Genomic DNA, 17,003 nt, shown 5'->3' on the forward strand with positions numbered 1-17,003 from the left:
AATTGCACTTTGCATGTGAATAGAAAGCCACTGCAGGCAGTATAATCTCTGCTTTAAGGCTGAGGTGAACCTGACCTTTTTATCTTTCAAGGTTTTTCTTCATTGACAGTACAAAAAAAAAAAATCATCTATCAGTTTTTCAAATTCAGGGGATGGATGAAGACTTTCCAGGCTGTCATTGGGCAAGGATTCATCCCGGACAGGCTGCCATCCACCAAAGGGGTAAAGTTCAGAGAATTATTCATGCTCACATCCACATCCACACCTACAGCCAGTTTCAAAGGTTTTGCATACCTTAGTGAAAACAGGAAATTGATCTGAAATTGATCTTGAAGTGGCTCGAGAGGGGTGAAAACTCAATGAAGAATTGATGGGAACAAACAACAACAGATGGAATTCAGTACTGAGTTTATTAGCATTTATTGACATGTGGGTTAAGTTAAAGTCACCAGTTAAAAAAAACAAACAAAGCCATTTTGTGTAAAGAAATGAGACAAACCTACATTGGATTTCTTGCATTGGATGCTTTTAATTACATATTTTTATGGATTTTAGTCTGTTTGTAGACTAAGACTGTTGTCTTTTTTAAAACACAAGACAAATTTGCATTCTTTTACTCGCTGCATTTTTTTTTTTCATGTTTTGTCTTCAGTTCACTAAAGCATAGGATATGTAAAGTAACTTTTGGCTGCATCTACACACAGACACATATACACTGTATTGGTCCACCTACACCTACAGGAGCTGCTCATCCAAGCAAACCTTGAGGTCACGAAGCTCCCGGAGGTCAGTCCTTGTGCTGATGTTAATGCCAGAGCAGGTTCTGGAGCCGAGTCAGCAAAGCGTTGGAGACTTTTACAGCACTCAGTGACCGCACTCTGTCACTTTTAGTTATTAAGTTATTTACTGAACAGGGAAAAAAAGTTTTTGGATTTGAATGTCACAATATGAATTTAGTTTGTTATTTGCTTAGTAAATAAGCAAATATTTAGGCGATCGTGGCTCAAGAGTTGGTAGTTTGTCTTGTAATCGGTTGCTGGTTCGAGCCCCGGCTCCGACAGTCTCGGTCGTTGTGTCCTTGGGCAAGACACTTCACCCATTGGCTATTGGTGGTGGTCAGAGGGCCCGGTGGCGCCAGTGTCTGGCAGCCTCGCCTCACCAGTGTGTGAATGTGTGTGTGAATGTGTGTGTGAATGGGTGGATGACTGAATGTAGTGTAAAGTGCTTTGGAGTCCTTAGGGACTAGTAATGTCATGGTCCTGGGTCGTTGACCCAGCGTTTTGTGTTTTGTGATTATTTCCCTCTGTTCTAGTTATTCTGTGTCCTCCCCCCTTGTGTCCGGTTCGGGTTCTAGATTTCCTGTTTTGTTCTGAAAGTCTGTGTCTGTTGTCATTGTGTTCAGCTTGTGTCCTCCAGTCATCATGTGTATTCAGATCAGCTGTTCTTCCCTCCTGTGTGCGATTACCCGATTACCTTGTGTGTGTGTATATATAGTGGGTGTCGGTCTGTGTTCGTTGTCGGCTCGTCTGTGTTTCTTGGTATCCTGGTCCTTGGTCTGCGTCTCTCTGCTCCGCTCTCCGTTTTGTAAGATTTCAGGTTTGCTCTTTAGTTTCTCCCAGTTTAGGTTTGTCATTACTCATGCTTCATTGCCTGTTTTTGCCACTGCCACCATGTAAATAAACTTCACTCGTATCATCAGTTTGCTGCATTTTGGGTCCTCCTTTTCCTCCACTCCACACGGCTCACTCCGCCAGCCGTGACAGTACGAGCCGACCAAACATGGACCCAGCGGCATCCGCACCTCCCGAGGAGCTTCGGGAGGAACTAATTGATTCTGTTTCCAGGTTGGTTAACCTATGGCTCGAGCATGAGGGGGAAGAGTGTCTCCGCGCTGTAGAAGCCAGGCTACAGCAGCTCATCTCTGCTCACTCCTGGCTGCTGGACTCTCTTCACCCGCTCGCACAGGACTTCATACTCAACGAACTGCACCTTCACCCACCAGCCGCTACCGCTTCCCAACTCAGCCCGGCGGCGAAGATTTTGCCCGGCCCGCCGGAGGTTTTGCCCGGCCCGCCGGAGGTTTTGCCCGGCCCGCCGGAGGTTTTGCCCGGCCCGCCGGAGGTTTTGCCCGGGAGGAAGCGACGATCGCGCCGTCGGCGCATCACCCCACAGCCGAAGACTAGGACTTTGGAACTGCCAGCTGTGGTGAGTGAAAAGGACCCTTTTTCTGTTTTGGACTGTGTGTCTGTTTATTCCGGGGCTGTGTTTTTTGAGTCGGCTGCCCTGCCGGTAGCTCAGTTAGCTGCCCAGCAGCCACTAGCTCAGTTAGCCACTCAACCGTCACCCCCATTACAGTCACAACCAGACCTATTAGACACTTGGTTACAATCCATAGCTCAGTCAATAGCTCAGTTGACAAGAGACTCATCCGCCTTATTATCACCTATTCAGCCATCGTCGTCACCAACTCCTCCTGCACAACAAGTTAAGTCCATCCAACCCGGAAAGAACTATTTTTCACCTGTTCATGTCAAGCAGAGAGACACACCACATAATATTGTAATCAGTCCTCAAAAGCTGGCCAGCCCAGAGACTGTGACACACTCCAGGGCCTCCCCAGAGGCCCTGAACGGTTTCCCCGTCGCCGCCGCTGCCGTGTGCACGGTCGGCCCCCTGAACTGCCTCCACTCCACCACCGCTGCCTTCCACTCGGTCGGCTTATGGATCTACGTCGCCGACGTGGCCGGCCTCAGAAGATGAACTGTCCTGGACTTCTGAGTTGTCAGCCTCCGGGCCGGCCTCCTGAACTGTGTTTTGTTCTCGTGCTCCAGCATGTGTGTTTTTGTTTTGGACAATTCTCTCGGTTCGCTGGAGCTTGTTTTGTTCGGTGTTATATATATATATATATATATATATATATATATATATATATATATATATATATATATATATATATATATATATATATATATATATATATATATAAGCGGAAGGAAGGGGGCACTGGTGAGTGTCAGCTCCACAGTCCAGGATGAGACAACGAACATCCAAGAATACATTGGGAAGATGACCCCAACTGACCGAGTGCTCAGTGAATACCTCAGGCAGCAGAAACCCAAGAAAGAGGAGGGAAACGAGGAACCATCATGGAAGGACAGGCCCCTGCACGGTATGTACCACCGGCAGATAGAGGAGGTGGCTGATATCCAGAAATCCTACCAGTGGCTGGACAAAGCTGGACTGAAAGACAGCACAGAGGCACTAATCATGGCAGCACAAGAACAAGCTCTTAGTACAAGATCCATAGAGGCTGGGGTCTATCACACCAGGCAAGACCAGGTGCAGGCTGTGTAAAGATGCCCCAGAGACAATCCAGCACATAACAGCAGGGTGCAAGATGCTAGCAGGCAAGGCATACATGGAACGCCATAACCAAGTGGCCGGCGTAGTGTACAGGAACATCTGTGCCGAGTATAACCTGGAAGTCCCGAGGTCAAAATGGGAGATGCCCCCAAGGGTGGTGGAGAATGACCGAGCTAAGATCCTGTGGGACTTCCAGATACAGAAGGACAAAATGGTGGTGGCTAACCAACCGGACATAGTGGTGGTAGACAAACAGAAGAAGACGGCCGTAGTGATCGATGTAGCGGTTCCGAATGACAGCAATATCAGGAAGAAGGAACACGAGAAGCTGGAGAAATACCAAGGGCTCAGAGAAGAGCTCGAGAGGATGTGGAGGGTGAAGGTAACGGTGGTCCCCGTGGTAATCGGAGCACTAGGTGCGGTGACTCCCAAGCTAGGCGAGTGGCTCCAGCAGATCCCGGGAACAACATCGGAGATCTCTGTCCAGAAGAGCGCAGTCCTGGGAACAGCTAAGATACTGCGCAGGACCCTCAAGCTCCCAGGCCTCTGGTAGAGGACCCGAGCTTGAAGGATAAACCGCCCGCAGGGGCGTGCTGGGTGTTTTTATGTATATATATATATATATATATATATATATATATATACGATACACAAAATTCACGGTTCGGTTCGGTTCGATACTTTGGTGTCACGGTTCGATATTTTTTCGATACAAAAAAAATGTTCATGCCTTTTTAATTTGTCATTTATTAAAATTGTAAATATATATTTTAACTCAAAAGTACAGTTTTTAAATTTAACCCTAACCCTTGTGCGTGTTTTTTATTTTGACAGCGAATGCGCACCTGCGGACCACTTATGTGCAGCCCTGGTTATTTAGCTCGTCATATTGCAGCCACAGAAATTATTTTGTCCATGAAACCATAAAGCTGCACTTTCTTTTTGCCTTATAGTCTGATTTGTCATAACTTCTCCGTTTTATGGTAAGCTTTTCTTTGGCTATCACTTCTTCACCCTGACCTGTCTTATTTGGCTCAGCAGAACTGAAATATATATCTGTCTGTGAAGGTTCTCAGTCATCCAGGTCATCGTAGTCAAATATAAATCCTGCTGCTTTTACATACGCACTCACATAAGCTCAGCGATTCTCTGCGCGATCAACCTCTCACATGTTTAAGCTGCGGGAGATTTCACTTGTCATGTTTGCATAGTAAGCTAACGATTAATAAGACGATGTCAGAGGAATTGGTGCGCAAATTATCATCACTCACAGATCAGTGCTGTCGCTCTCTATACACAGTTCGCGCGATTGCAAAGTGAAAGCAAAAAAACAAGCGCAAATTCAAACGCGATTTCAATATGTCACATATTGACAGTGGCTCACCGATGCCAATGACATAATAACCCAGCTACATTTCTGAAAGAATGCAAAAGCATTGACATATATTTTTCCTTCCTACAATAGCCGGACGGGCAGGGCAGAGATAGATTTTGGTACCCCGACTGAAAAAAATCGCTAGCCCCGGGACGTCGGGCTAGCGATATTGCGAGCCCTGTATCTGATTGAGGAATCACTCATCTTTGGAAAAGAGAGTTTATTACAGAGAAATGTCTCTTTCCAAAATAAAAGCTATACTATCCGCTTCTTCTGGGCTATATTCTCAGCAGCATATTAAACAGCTGTCTAAATGACTCGGCTAAAGTTAGCAGCATGCTTGCTTGTTTTTTTTCTGCTTCCACTTGTCTTTGCACTAGGATGATGTCGGCGTAAATGTGCAGTCATATTCGTTGTGTTCCCACTAGTGCTTTCAGGTTAATCTCGTTGAAATGACGTTAACGCCACAACACGGCAAATCTCCGTTAACGAGCTACCGCGATCGCCCCGTGCATGGGGCTAGACGGCCAACACGTTAACGAGCTAACTGCGCTAACACACTAGCTCCCACCCATGTAATTGAGCATTGCGTGGCACATCCAACATACTGTTTTACTTTAGTCCATGACTCGCTTACCTTCAGGGTCATACGTCACATGAAAACCAAAATAATTCCAAACGCCAGATCTGAATGAGAGTGGGGGAGGTCCATGTTGTAAGGAGAGCTTAACTTCTGTCTCGCTAGCTTGCCCTGCGCTCTTCCTTCTAAAGATGCTGTCTGTTTGAGCGCTCAGTGAATCTGCGTTCGACTACTCCGCCTAGGCTGCACTGTCGACCCTAGGCAGAGTAGTCGAACGCAGATTCACTGAGTGCTCAACACAGACAGCATCGTCAGAAGGAAAGTTGATAAAATAAATTACAAATTTTGTATTGTTCGATACATATGCGTACCGAACCGAAAGCACTGTATCGAACGGTTCAATATCGATACGAATATCGTTGCACCCCTAATATATATATATATATATGTAGATATGTATATATATATATATATATATATATATATAATATATATATATAATATATATATATATATATATATCAGCCGAGACTGCAAGACCAGACTGACCAACCTGTGCACTGCCTGGATTGATTACAAGAAGGCCTATGACTCAATGTCCCACAGCTGGATACTGGAATGCCTAGAATTGTACAAGATCAATGGGACCCTAAGAGCCTTCATCAGGAACTCAATGGGGATGTGGCGTACAACATTAGAGGCCGACTCCAAGCCCATAGCACAAGTCACCATCAAGTGCGGGATCTACCAAGGAGATGCTCTGTCCCCACTGCTGTTCTGCATAGGCCTGAACCCCCTCAGTGAGATCATTAACAAGACTGGCTACGGATACCGACTACGGAATGGAGCAGTTGTCAGCCACCTCCTGTACATGGATGACATCAAGCTGTATGCCAAGAGTGAACGAGACATCGATTCACTGATCCACACTACCAGGTGTTACGACTGTGACCGTAATTGTGTGTGGATTTGAGTATCTAGGTGCTCCTCCGGGATTGGTGCATCCAGGGTGGATGGCTCACACCGATTGGCTGAGGACTGGGAGACAGCGGATAAGAAGAGCCCGCCAGGGACTGCCCAGTCATTCATCCTCGGCCCAACCCAGCCGGCAGACCGGTCACTGTATCGACGTATTATGTAATGTAAGAGCATGTAGGGGTGGACCGCCTTTTTGGTTAATCAGTTTTCTCCTGTTTTTGTTAGGTAGGGAGGAAAGTGATTGTCGTTTTGTTTAGTTCCTTTGAGTAGGTAAGTTTCGTTTATTTTTGAGATAGGCTGTTTTTGTTTGTTGTTTTGGCCTTGGGTTCACCCTGAAGCTATGATATGCTCCCTTCCTTTGTTTAACCGCACCTATTGTAAATAAATCACTGTCACAAAATAGTAAGTGTGTGACGTGCTGCTTGGGGTTGGACGGGGATGGATCACCCTTTATGTTGTGGTCTGGCCGCGCCTAGACGGGCCATAACATAATTGGGGGCTCGTTCCGTTTCTTTTCTCGCTTGTTGGTTTGTGGGGTTGGCGTGTTTTTTTTCTGGTTGGCGGTTTTGTTTTTGTGTGGGGGTGTGTGTGTGTGAGTATGGAGTTTTCGCTGGACGGTTTTGTGGGGGCACCTTCATGGGAAAAAATTGACAAGTGTAAGAAAGCGGACCTGCTCATTGTGGCTAACTCTTACGATGTGGAAGTGTCTTACAGTGCTCGCAAGGCAGAGTTGACGGATGCCCTGGCTGAAAGGCTAGTGGAAAAAGGTGTGCTTCTACCACGGGGAGGTGATGCGGAAAACAAGCCAGTGACGGGCACAGATGACACTGCATTTGAAGCGGCTGCTGACGCAGTTGATGCGTCTGCTGCTGGCACGGAGGCTGATCGGATTTTTGAATCCGGTGAAGGTTCGTCCACTGGGGATCTGCGCCTCACGCTCCGCATAAAGGAGGTGGAGACCCGCAACAGGCAGCTGGAAGTGCAGGCTATGCATCTTCGTATCAGGGCTCTTGAGCTCGAAAGGGGCTCAGCGGGTGTTTCCCCAACGTTGTCAAGCACAAGTGCTTCTTCTGCTGGGTTTGACATAAGTAAACACATCAAGTTGGTTCCCCCGTTTCGCGAGTCTGAGGTGGACTCCTATTTTAGTGCATTTGAGCGCATAGCTGCTGCTTTGAGGTGGCCAAAGGAGTTTTGGTCCCTCCTACTCCAATGTAAGCTTGTGGGGAAAGCCCAAGAGGTGTGTTCAAGCCTGTCTATGGAGCAGAGTTTAGACTATGAAACTCTTAAGAAAACTGTGCTGCAGGCGTATGAACTTGTCCCTGAAGCATATCGCCAGAAATTTAGGATTCTTAATAAAGCTGCTAACCAGACTTTTGTTGTGTTTAGTGCTAAATCGAACGGTCGGGAATGTTTTTATTGTCACGATTCAGGGCATCTGATTGCTGCGTGTCCAGTATTAAAAAGAAAAGAAGCGAGGGGCACTAAATTTCCCGCAGGCGTGGGTTTGATTAAAACCGCTTGCTCGCCAAAAGTGCACGTGGAGGCTGAACAAAACCCGAAAACTGACGTTGATCCGCAGTTTCTACCATTTGTGTCATGTGGCTTTGTTTCGTTGACAGGTGAAGAACATGATAAAGTGCCAGTCACGATTCTTAGAGATACGGGTGCGTACCACTCGTTTCTACTAGAGTCTGTGCTGCCTTTGTCTGAAAAAACATCCTGTGGTTCCGACATACTAGTATGGGGAATAAAAATGAGCGTCACCAAAGCCCCTCTGCATATGGTGCACCTGCACTCGCCGTTAGTGTCGGGCTACGTTAAAGTCGCCGTGCGCCAGCGATTACCAATCGAAGGAGTTTCCTTCATTCTTGGTAATGATCTAGCTGGTGGGCATGTTTTTCCCCCGCCAGAAGTTGTTGATATTCCTGCCCTTGCTGCTGACTCAAGCTCCACTGCTTCAGAGGTGTTTCCTGCGTGTGCAATTACTCGTGCTCAGGCTCGTAAAATGGGTGAGATTGTGGATTTGTCGGGGTCGTTTATGGCTACGCTTGATGAAGACGACTCTTTCGTGTCACCCATTGATTCTGTGAAACTCTCCACATGTGACGTCCCTGAAATGATACCTGAGGACATTAATCAGAGCTTGAATATTACCAGAGAGCTGTTGATCAAAGCACAGCAGGGTGATCCTTCACTGGTGCCTTGTTTTTCCTCTGTTGTGGACAGAGAGGGATCTAAAGCTCCCGTAAAATATTTCATTGAGAATGGTGTACTGTTGCGATCTTGGTCTCCTGATTCAACTGATTTGCATCGGGTAAACCAGGTTTTGGTGCCAAAGGAATATAGACCCCAGATTCTCAGTCTCGCGCATGATGCCTGCTTAGCTGGACATCTTGGGGTCAAAAAGACGTATCATCGTGTATTACGTAACTTCTTTTGGCCTGGTTTAAAATCAGATGTGGTGAAATATTGTCGTTCGTGTCATACATGCCAAGTGGTGGGAAAGCCAAATAAACCGATTCCGCCAGCGCCTCTTCACCCGATTCCAGCGCTGGGTGAGCCGTTTGAGAGAGTTCTATTGGACTGTGTGGGCCCGTTGCCAAGAACAAAATCAGGCCACCAGTACATGTTAACGGTAATGTGCGCTGCCACTCGTTTTCCGGAGGCAATTCCATTACGTACCTTAAAGGCAAAGAACGTTGTGAAAGCCCTCACGAAGTTCTTTTCGACTTTTGGGTTACCCAGGGTTGTTCAAACTGATCAGGGAACAAACTTTATGTCAAAAGTGTTTGCCCAGGTTTTAAAGGAGTTAAAAGTTAAACATCAAACGTCCAGCCCTTATCACCCAGAGAGTCAAGGTGCACTGGAACGATTTCATCAAACCCTAAAGACCATGTTGCGCAAATACTGCCTTGAATCAGGTAAAGACTGGGATGAGGGACTTCCGCTTTTGCTTTTTGCTGTTAGAGAAACCACCCAGGAATCCCTTGGATTTAGTCCGGCTGACCTGGTTTTTGGACACACTGTACGCGGTCCCCTGCGACTGCTTAAAGAAAAGTGGTTATCTGAGTCGCAGCGAGCCGAGCATAACGTGTTAGATTATGTTTGCAGTTTTAGAGAGCGTCTTTTCCGGGCATGTCAGTTGGCCCGTGACAATTTGGAGCAAACACAAGGCAACATGAAAGCCCGGTATGACAAAAAGACAGTGGTCCGACATTTCGCTCCTGGTGAAAAGGTTCTAGTGTTGCTTCCTTTAGTTGGGTCTAGCCTCCATGCGCGGTTTTCTGGTCCCTATGAGGTGGACAAAAGGATAAGTGACACTAGCTATGCAGTAAAAACCCCTGATCGAAAGAGAAAACTGAGGGTTTGCCACGTTAACATGCTTAAACGCTATGTTTCTAGAGAGGACGTGGCAGCTGACAAAACCACACCCATAACGCCTGTCTCTGTGTGTTCGGCACCCCCATTGTATGTTTTGCAAGATGATGACTTGACTGACAAGAGCAGTTGTATGCCGTTGGCCCGTTTGCGAAACTCAGAAGCGTTAGAAAACTTAGACTCTTTCCTGTCGCATCTGTCAGATTCCGCCCGCAAAGATATCCTTGATCTGATTGAAGCTAATTTGCTGCTTTTCTCTGACCATCCGCGGCAGACGTCTGTGCTCTCTCATGATATCGTTGTGGAAGTTGATAAGCCAATAAAGCAACATGCTTATCGAGTAAATCCAACCAAGCGGAATTTAATGCAACAGGAAGTCGAATACCTGGTTAAACATGGGTTAGCTGAGCCCAGTAACAGTGCGTGGAGTTCACCCTGTATTTTGGTGCCTAAACCAGATGACACCCCACGTTTCTGTACCGATTTCAGAAAGGTTAATGCTGTCACAAAACCGGATTCTTTCCCTCTCCCCAGAATGGAGGACTGCATTGATCGTGTCGGCTCAGCTACATACGTCACTAAATTAGACCTGTTAAAAGGATATTGGCAAGTCCCGTTAACCCCCAGAGCTTCTGAAGTCTCCGCGTTTGTAACTCCAGATCATTTCCTCCAATACACGGTAATGCCCTTTGGGTTGCGAAACGCACCCGCAACATTTCAACGTCTAATGCAGAAGGTATTGTTTGGAGTGAGAAACTGTGAGGCATACTTGGATGACATTGTCATTTATTCTCCAACATGGTCAGAACATCTGGAAACGCTCTCTGAGGTGTTCAGACGTTTTTGTGAATCTTCTCTCACACTAAACCTCTCTAAGTGTGAGTTTGGTAAAGCCACCATTACTTATCTAGGGAAACAGGTCGGACAGGGGCAAGTGCGCCCTGTTGCTGCGAAAGTACAGGCCATTGTTGATTTTCCTGTCCCGCAGACAAAAAGAGCACTGCGTCGTTTTTTAGGAATGGCCGGGTTTTATCGCGGGTTTTGCAGAAATTTTTCTGATGTGGTTAGTCCCCTAACTGATCTTGTTAGCCCCTTAAAACCTTTTATTTGGTCTCCAGCATGTCAGGTGGCATTCGAATCTGCCAAAGCATTGTTGTGCAGTGCACCAGTGCTAGCTGCGCCGAATTTTGAGCGCCCTTTTAAACTAGACGTTGACGCCAGCTCGTGTGGCGCAGGCGCTGTTCTGTTACAGGAAGATGATCACGGCGTAGATCATCCCGTCTGCTACTTTTCAAGAAAGTTTAACAGACACCAGACCCATTATAGCACCATTGAAAAAGAGGCCCTTGCTTTACTCCTTGCGTTACAGCATTTTGAGGTCTATGCTGGGTCAAGTGTGCTGCCTGTGCAGGTGTTTACCGATCACAACCCACTGGTGTTCCTTTCCCAAATGTGCAACTCCAATCAAAGACTTATGCGCTGGTCCTTGTTGTTGCAAGATTTTAACTTGGAGATCAGTTACAAGAAAGGGAAGGATAACGTATTGGCTGACACCCTGTCTAGAGCACTGTCTCCTTGAATTAAACATTTTGGGGTTAATGTTAATTCTTGGGTAAGGGGGTGTTACGACTGTGACCGTAATTGTGTGTGGATTTGAGTATCTAGGTGCTCCTCCGGGATTGGTGCATCCAGGGTGGATGGCTCACACCGATTGGCTGAGGACTGGGAGACAGCGGATAAGAAGAGCCCGCCAGGGACTGCCCAGTCATTCATCCTCGGCCCAACCCAGCCGGCAGACCGGTCACTGTATCGACGTATTATGTAATGTAAGAGCATGTAGGGGTGGACCGCCTTTTTGGTTAATCAGTTTTCTCCTGTTTTTGTTAGGTAGGGAGGAAAGTGATTGTCGTTTTGTTTAGTTCCTTTGAGTAGGTAAGTTTCGTTTATTTTTGAGATAGGCTGTTTTTGTTTGTTGTTTTGGCCTTGGGTTCACCCTGAAGCTATGATATGCTCCCTTCCTTTGTTTAACCGCACCTATTGTAAATAAATCACTGTCACAAAATAGTAAGTGTGTGACGTGCTGCTTGGGGTTGGACGGGGATGGATCACCCTTTATGTTGTGGTCTGGCCGCGCCTAGACGGGCCATAACACAGGCTATACAGCAATGACATTGGAATGTCGTTCGGACTGGAGAAGTGTAGTCGGATGGTATCAAAGAGAGGGAAGGTAGTCAGAACTGAGGGGATTGAACTACCAGAAGGCAACATTGCAGACATAGAGGACAGTTACAAGTACCTGGGGATCCCGCAGGCAAATGGGAACCATGAAGAGGCCGCTAGAAAGGTTGCAACCACCAAGTACCTGCAGAGGGTCAGGCAAGTCCTGAGGAGTCAGCTGAATGGTAAGAACAAGATCCGGGCCATCAACACGTACGCCCTGCCCGTGATCAGGTACCCTGCTGGGGTAATAGGCTGGCCAAAGGAGGAGATAGAAGCCACTGACATAAAGACAAGAAAGCTCCTTACCATGCATGGAGGGTTTCACCCCAAGTCCAGCACCCTGAGGCTGTACGCTAAGCGGAAAGAAGGGGGCCGGGGACTGGTGAGTGTCAGCACCACAGTCCAGGATGAGACAAGGAACATCCAAGAATACATTGGGAGGATGGCCCCAACTGACCGAGTGCTCAGTGAATACCTCAGGCAGCAGAAACCCAAGAAAGAGGAGGGAAACGAGGAACCATCATGGAAGGACAGGCCCCTGCACGGTATGTACCACCGGCAGATAGAGGAGGTGGCTGATATCCAGAAATCCTACCAGTGGCTGGACAAAGCTGGACTGAAAGACAGCACAGAGGCACTAATCATGGCAGCACAAGAACAAGCTCTGAGTACAAGATCCATAGAGGCTGGGGTCTATCACACCAGGCGAGACCCCAGGTGCAGGCTGTGTAAAGATGCCCCAGAGACAATCCAGCACATAACAGCAGGGTGCAAGATGCTAGCAGGCAAGGCATACATGGAACGCCATAACCAAGTGGCCGGCATAGTGTACAGGAACATCTGTGCCGAGTATAACCTGGAAGTCCCGAGGTCAAAATGGGAGATGCCCCCAAGGGTGGTGGAGAATGACCGAGCTAAGATCCTGTGGGACTTCCAGATACAGACGGACAAAATGGTGGTGGCTAACCAACCGGACATAGTGGTGGTAGACAAACAGAAGAAGACGGCCGTAGTGATCGATGTAGCGGTTCCGAATGACAGCAATATCAGGAAGAAGGAACACGAGAAGCTGGAGAAATACCAAGGGCTCAGAGAAGAGCTCGAGAGGATGTGGAGGGTGAAGGTAACGGTGGTCCCCGTGGTAATCGGAGCACTAGGTGCGGTGACTCCCAAGCTAGGCGAGTGGCTCCAGCAGATCCCGGGAACAACATCGGAGATCTCTGTCCAGAAGAGCGCAGTCCTGGGAACAGCTAAGATACTGCGCAGGACCCTCAAGCTCCCAGGCCTCTGGTAGAGGACCCGAGCTTGAAGGATAAACCGCCCGCAGGGGCGTGCTGGGTGTTTTTATATATATATATATATATGTATAGATAGATAGATAGATAGATAGATAGATAGATAGATAGATATAGACTCTTACTCAGGCAAATCAATAGAATGACAAATATGCTGTGAAATTTTGTCCCTGTGTTTACATGTTTAATGTAAAAAAAATGTGTCAAGGGGATACGCAAAGACATGGAGTCCTATTTATTCTGTGTATAATTGAGTGCTCCCAATTCCTAAATTCCAGTTCAGTAATGAGCAATGCATTCTCTGTCGTGTCATCCATGAGTCTGTTTGAACTGGAACAGCACCCAAAGGGGGCCTGGATTGAAACTAGCTTCTAGGGAGACTAGTGGCAATACTGGCATCCCCTGAAGAAACGGGGTCAGAAAGATCTCCTTTAAGCAACTGAAATTACTTTTGGAGCTGTACATACAGATTTCATGTTTTCTTTGTTGCTGCTTCTGTTTATGACACAGCAATAAAAACACTGTTAAATTACAGTAAGGTGCTGCTAAATAGATTTGACATCACAATGCTTTGCTTTCTGTAATCTTACAGTAAAAATGTGTGGTAGTGTCCTGTATAGAATCCATTCTTAATAGTAAAATACTCCCAGTTTATTTTGTATTTTAGTGTTGCCTATAATGTGTGTATTTGTTACATATAGAACCACATGACTTTCCATTCCCCCTGAACTTTATCAGTATAGTCAATTTTCGTGATGAAATTTCACGAGCTAAACCTTATCACACCTCTGCAACATTCACAATATTGGATAAAACACACACACACACACACACACACACACACACACACACACACACACACACACACACACACACACACACACACACACACCATTTACAGAGCATGTTACATAATTATGCACAATCTCCTTGATATGATACAGGAATTTGTTGCAGGGAATCTATTTTATAATCCGTCCTCTTCCACTTACTATTCACACCTGTGGAAAATTTAGCATAAGCACTAATTGCATGTCTTTGGACTGTGGGAGGAGGCCAGATTACCCGGAGAGAGTCCACACAAACTCACACAAAATTTGAATTCAGGACCTTCTTGCTGTGACGCTACAGTGCGTATACCATTACATGACCGTGCTGCCCTAAATGTATCTGACAGAATCGGTTTGTTAGCCTGCAAACATTTTGGATAATTCTCAGCATTTATGGAAGCTTTGATGCAAAATTCAAAATTATTTGATATTTTTTATTTGGAGGTTTAATTAGGAAATCAAATTTTTAGACATTAACACAGAGTTTTGTCCTATGGATGGAAAAAGAAATGTATTTTTTCTTTTTCAGTGGTGGAAATGCTTCTGTATTTTATTGATTAGAATACTTATTTACTTTAAATTTAAATAATATCATTCCTGATTTTATGATGCTGCCATGGCAAACAGATGGGGTATAATTGTAAGTTTATCATGCAACAAATGAATTATAATGTATATGTACAAAACTGTAAATAGCATAAAAGTCTTGTTTATTTATTCATTTAAAACACAGCCACCGTTTGTCTGCTTGCAGAAGACATTGTGGGATGTCTGTTCATAGCAATGCACTAACCATAGTAGTTTTCATTGTTTTAATGCATGTACTTTTTTTTTTTTCAATAATCTGATCGATATTTCTCACTTTTTTATAACAGATGGTCTAGCACAGGCCCGACCAGTGAAACTCCATTTTCTGTCGGTATAAAGAAGTTTAATTGCAGACATAATCTCTGAGATAAGTGCATGACAAAGTAATCCTGCTTTAGCAAATCAAAGAACATTTCTCAGCATCAATTTGCTTAAATTGTAAGATATAAATGTGCATATTATTTTAAAAAAGGACAGAAAGAAAGAAAGAAAGAAAGAAAGAAAGAAAGAAAGAAAGAAAGAAAACTGTTGTGGACACAATAAAAAACAGACATTTCTATAGTTGTGAGAAAAAAACCCCAGGAAGTCTTCTGTTATTAATTACTTATTTATGGCTTTGGTATAATAAGAATAAATGAATGGCCATGGTGGAAGTTTGTGTGAGCAAAAAAAGTTGTAAAAATACAGTTAAAAGCAGAAAATCTATGCTCTCCTTCACTTCTTCCACAGCTCTTCAGTGGGCCAGATTGGAGTCTTTGCCCCCGGGCCTCATGTTTGACTCCCCTGGTCTAACATGACCTTTATTGGACACCTGCATGGTTCAGTTTTTTGGCATTGACCAGTTTTGACCAGTGAGGTGATTTTAGGGTTTGAACCATGTTTGTTGAGGGTCTTTGAAGGTTTAAAAAAAACAAAGAAGAAAACAGTTACACAGTTGTTAGAGTTGAAAGCAGTACGCAGCAAATTTTATTTAGTGCAGAAAACACAATACAGGGAGTGTTCATGTGCATTCTCACCTCAGTTACCACTTCTGAAAGTCCAACAGCACAACTTAGATTGCAATGGCAAAATACGCAGAGGGAGTTCATAGTCTACAACATACAAATATGGATTCCACATGCCTCGACATAAGAAACACAACAAAACAAGTCGGAGAGGTTCACAACAACATAGGCAACTATATAAGTTACACAAACATAATTCAATAAATAAAGCCTCAATCGTCATGGTAGAAGAAGTAAAGATGCATTAAGAATATTTGTGATTTGTGGAATGGGGCCCTGTAGAGCTTCCTGATTGGCAGATGCCTCCCTGAAAGGACAGTGGTCACCGATTGGCCACGCTGTGAAGGGTAAGCCAAAGCCTCGGTGCCACGTTGTGAGCGTACAATCATCTGAAAGACGAACTTAAAACCTACTTCTCGTGTTTTCGTCATAGTTGGGGACAAACTGCCTGTTGAAAGCATGCTTTTTGGAGCTTGCTCATTACAGTGAGTTATATTAATCATTTCGGGTGCTTTCACTGTTGCTTTACGCAACTACAGATAACATAAAGAAGGGATCTACACGAAGAGATTATCTAAATATGTGTTTTTGATCTTGAAAGTATGGCTTTGATGTCGTTTCTAGGCTGTAAAGCTGAGCCCAAATATCTGCACCAATTACTTCCCTCTATTCAGCACATTATAGTCTTGTCAAGCATAAGAAGTGGATATAGATAAACATATGCAAGCAGGGGGGAATATTGAGTTAGCAAGCATGGATTTAGGGAGACACTGTACAGACGATGCGATGTGAATGATATTTACAAAAGCTTTGGCCGCTGTTTGCCAAGCTCTTGTCTGCCGTGACGTCAGAAAGGGTTTTTAAGGAGAACGTGGGGACTTCTCTTAAGCCAAACTATATGCAGCTTTGCTCCATTCGCGATCACAGCAGTGAAACAAGCTTTTTATTCCACGCATCTTCCCTCATTCACAGCGAGCAAGCTGTGCTCGCCGAGCCCCGCATTCGGTTGCCTTCGGGGAAAGTGAAATGAGGTCAGGCTAACAAAGCAAAGCGAAAAACACAGCATTGGCAAAGAAAGAAATAAAGAAAGAGAGAAAAACCAGTGTCTTTACATATGCTATGCGTGCAAGGAGGAGGTAAATATCTAGCCAAACACTGGTTTGGAACACGGGTAATAAAACAAAAATATGACATTTGATATGAGTGACAAATCTGACCTGAAGCATCCTGTTGAGGCATGTAGCCACACTTTGAGCAACGCGCTGAAGTCAACATAGCAGCATCAGTCATGTGATAACTGTAGTAAGCAAAGTCCATCCACACGAATGGCTTAATAACAGTTTAATAATAGTTTAATAAAGAGCAGGTTAGTGAATTAGTAAAGGTTCTGGC

This window comes from Diplotaxodon limnothrissa, linkage group LG3, assembly GCF_057381915.1.
Source record: "Diplotaxodon limnothrissa isolate DT_005_m linkage group LG3, D_limnothrissa_male_GT1.1, whole genome shotgun sequence".
Lineage (NCBI taxonomy): Eukaryota > Metazoa > Chordata > Actinopteri > Cichliformes > Cichlidae > Diplotaxodon > Diplotaxodon limnothrissa.